We start from the raw sequence: 4,199 nt of genomic DNA on the forward strand, positions 1-4,199 counted from the left end.
GAGCCACAACAGCGCCACCTTAAGTCCAGGTGCAAGCAGAGCAGTGGCTAATGCCAACCCCCTCGTCTCCGGTGCTCTGGGAGGAGGTGATGAGCTCACCAGTTATGTCAGAACTGAGGCTTGCAAGGAAGTAAGAGGTTGTCATAAACAGATAAGTAAGGGTTAATAGAACAGAAGTACTTCATATCTCTTTTGCCTGGAAAGGGTTAACAAGATCAGTGAGCCTGGCTGTCACCTGACCAGAAGACCAATCAGGGGACAGGATACTTTCAAATCCTGAGGGAGGGAAGTTTTTGTGTGTGCTGTTAGTTGTTGGTTGTTGTTCTCTCTGGGTTCTGAAAGTGACCAGACGTTCAACCAGGTTTCTCTCCAATATTCCTGATACAGTCTCTTATATGTCCAGAATAGCAAGTACTAGGTGATAAGGTGAGTTAGGCTTATGGTTGTGTTCTTTATTTACAAATGTGTATTTGGCTGGGCGGAGTTCAAATTTGTATTTTGCTGAAAGGATTTTAATTTGTACTTGTATCCTTAGGCTGGGAGGGTATTCCCAGTGTCTATAGCTGAAAGACCCTGTACCTATTCCATTTTAAATTTACAAAGATAATTTTTACTGTTTATCTCTCTTTAATTAAAAGCTTTTCTTGTTGAAGAACCTGATTGTTTTTTTATTCTGGTGGGAGATCCCAGGGGACTGGGTCTGGATCCACCAGGGAATTGGTGGGGAGAAAGGAGGGAAGGGGGAGAGAAAGGTTAATTTTCTCTCTGTGTTAGGATTACTTTCTCTCTCAGGGAGAGTCTGGGAGGGGGAGAGAGAAGGAGGGGGAAAGGTGAATTTTCCTCTCAATTTTAAGATTCAAGGAGTTTGAATCACACAGTGATCTTCCAGGGTAACCCAGGGAGGGGAAGCCTGGGAGAGGCAATGGTGAGGGAAAGGGTTTACTTTCCTTGTGTTAAGATCCAGAAGGTCTGGGTCTTGGGGGTCCCCGGGCAAGGTTTTGGGGGGACCAGAGTGTACCAGGCACTGGAATTCCTGGTTGGTGGCAGCGCTACAGGTTCTAAGCCGGTAATTGAGCTTAGAGGAATTCATGCTGGTACCCCATCTTTTGGACGCTAAGGTTCAGAGTGGGGATTTATACCATGACAGAGGTTTATTAAGGATGCCTGAGGTTGGGCACTTGAAGGAAACTGCATGGTTTGAAATTCTAAGTAAGCATTGATGTACTATAGAAGCTGTTTTGTGCTGCCTTGGTAAATCTTATTGGAATAACCACCAGTGTTTGGGATTTGGCTGCCCTGTTTTGTATGCAGTTCACCCTGATTGAGTGACCTCAGCTGGCTCCCACGGGCAGCACCGTCAAACCTGGGAAGGGAAGGCAGCACCTCGCCCCCGCTGGAATGGCCAGTCCCCAGTCTCCTGACAGAGCTGGGGAGGGAAGGCAGCACCTCGCCCCCGCTGGAACGGCCACTCCCCAGTCTCCTGACAGAGCTGGGGAGGGAAGGCAGCACCTCACCCCCGCTGGAACGGCCACTCCCCAGTCCCCTCTCAGAGCTGGGAACGGAACACAGCTCCCTGCCCTTGCAGGAATGGCCGCTCCCCAGTGCCCTCGCAGAGCTGGGGAGGGAAGGCAGCGCCCCGTCCCCGCAGGAACGGCCGCTCCCGAGGCCCCTCACAGAGCCTGTGATGGAACCCAGTGCCCAGTCCCCTCACAGAGCTGGGGAAGGAACACAGAGCCCTGCCCCCACAGGAACGGCCGCTCCCCAGCCCCTCGCAGAGCCAGAGAGGGAAACCAGCGCCCCGCCCCCGCTTAGACTGCTAGTGCCCAGTCCCCTGGTAGAGCTGGGGAAAGAAGGCAGTGCCCTTCCCCCGCTGTAACGGTCGCTCCCCAGTCCCATCGCAGAGATGAGGAGGGAATCCAGCGCCCCGCCCCCAAATAAATGGCCGCTCCCCAGTCCCCTCACAGAGCTAGGAAGGGATGGAAGCACCCTGCCCCCACAGGAATGGCCGCTTCCCAGTCCGCTGGCAGAGCTGGGGAGGGAACCCATTGCCCCGCCCCCGATTGATCGGCCGCTCCTCAGTCTCCTAGCAGAGCGGGGCAGGGAACACAGCGCCCCTCCCCCTCAGGAACAGCCACTCCAAAGTCCCCTCGCAGAGCTGGGGAGGGAAGGCAGTGCCCCACCCCCACTGCAATGGCCTCTCCCCAGACCCCTCACTAAGGTGGGGAGGGGACCCAGCACCCCGCCCCCGCAGGAACGGCCGCTTCCCAGACCCCTTGCAGAGCTGGGAATGAAGGCAGCGCCCCGTCTGTGCCTCCCAAAAAACCCTAAGCCCCCCGGGACCCCTAGAGTATGGAGATAGGTATCTCTGCCATCCGCAAAAACCCCTAATCCTCTCCGGAACCTCTCCAGCCTGGATGTACATATCTGTGCCCCTCCCCACAAACCACCTAAGCCCCCCGGGACCCCTCCAGCCTGGATGTAGGTATCTGTGCCCCCCCAAAGCCCTAAGCCCCCCCAGAATGCCTATAGCCTGGACGTAGGTATCTGTGTCTCCTACAGTACCACTAAGTCCCCCCAGGGACCCCTCCAGGACATACATAGGTATCTGTGCCCCTCACCAAGTCCCTATACCCCCAGGGATCACTGTGCTCACCACAACCCCCTAAGCGTCCAGGGACCCCTTCAGCCTGGATGTAGATATTGCTGTCCTCCAGGAAGCCTTTAATCCCCACCAGGACCTCTACAGCCTGGACGCAAGTACCTATGCCCCTCACAACCCCCCTAACTCTCCCAGGGTCCCGCCCATACTGGATGTAGGTATCTGTGACCCTACGAACCCCCGTAAGCCCTCGAGGGAGCTCTACAGCCTCCACGTAGGTGCGATGCTCTGTGCATTACCCTGTGTGGTCACATGGTGTCACTGTTGCTCCATGCAGGAAATGCTCTGTGTATTACCCTGCGTGGCCACACGGTGCCACTGTTGCTCCATGCAGGAAATGCTCTGTGTATTACCCTGCGTGGCCACACGGTGCCACTGTTGCTCCATGCAGGAAATGCTCTGTGCATTACCCTGTGTGGCCACACGGCGCCACTGTTGCTCCACGGGGGAAATGCTCTGTGCATTACCCTGTGTGTCCACACGGTGTCACTGTTGCTCCATGCGGGGAAATGCTCTGTGCATTACCCTGTGTGGCCACATGGTGTCACTGTTGCTCCACGGGGGAAATGCTCTGGGCATTACTGTGATGGAGTGGGGACTGTCTGTGTGGGGGATGGGAGAGCAGGGGGTGACTTTAGGTGAGGAACAGGACCTAAGCCTGTAACTCGAGCTAGGCAGGGCTGAGAGAGTGAGCACCTTTGCCCGGGAAGCTGGACACAGGAAGGGGTCGGCTGTAGGGAGTTAGTTCAGTTTTGGTTTGGAGCTGGGTAGTTGGAATTCAGAGAATCCCAAACTGGGAACTAAGCTTCCTGAACCCTCAGAAGGACTCGACTGACGGGTCATAGTTGTGCCCCAAAGCCCTGTTGTATCCTTCATTCCTGTTGGCCAAAACAACCCTCTGTTTTAATGGCTGGCTGAGTCACTGTGTGTCCCTGGAAGAGGGGTGCTGGGCCAGATTCCACCACACTCCATGACAACCCCTAAGCCCCTCTGGGACTCCTGCAGCTGGGACGTAGGTATCTGAGCCCCCCACCAAACCCCTGAGCCCACCAGGGACCCCTACAGCCTGGACCTAGATCTCTGTGCCCCCCAGGAACCCCTTAAAACCCCTAGGGACCCCTTCAGCCTGGAGATAGGTGGAACCCGTCTGCCAGGCTGAATTGATAGCAGCAAGGACTGGGTTCAATACATAGGGGTCCCTTCCCTATTACGTAATGCAAACCAGATCGAGCCCTCACCCAGTGACATGGGAAAATTTTACATACACACCCCTAGGTGCCTCAAAGAGGCAATACTTCCCCTCTCGCAATCATAGAATCTAGGTATAGCAGAAAATGTTTAATAACGTGAGATAAACAACATAGCATTAAATTTGGAAAACACCTCAACTAGGCCGTGTCCTTTTCCCTGGGCTCTAGAATCTAGCAATCCCCAAATCACCCCAAGACTCCAAAGTACAATACCTCAAATATTTCAGGACTCCAGCAACCCCATAATCACCCACAGTCCCGCAGCCCCAGAGTTCAAGAGTCTATCTGCC

Source organism: Gopherus flavomarginatus, chromosome 16 (assembly GCF_025201925.1).
Source record: "Gopherus flavomarginatus isolate rGopFla2 chromosome 16, rGopFla2.mat.asm, whole genome shotgun sequence".
Classification (NCBI taxonomy): Eukaryota; Metazoa; Chordata; order Testudines; family Testudinidae; genus Gopherus; species Gopherus flavomarginatus.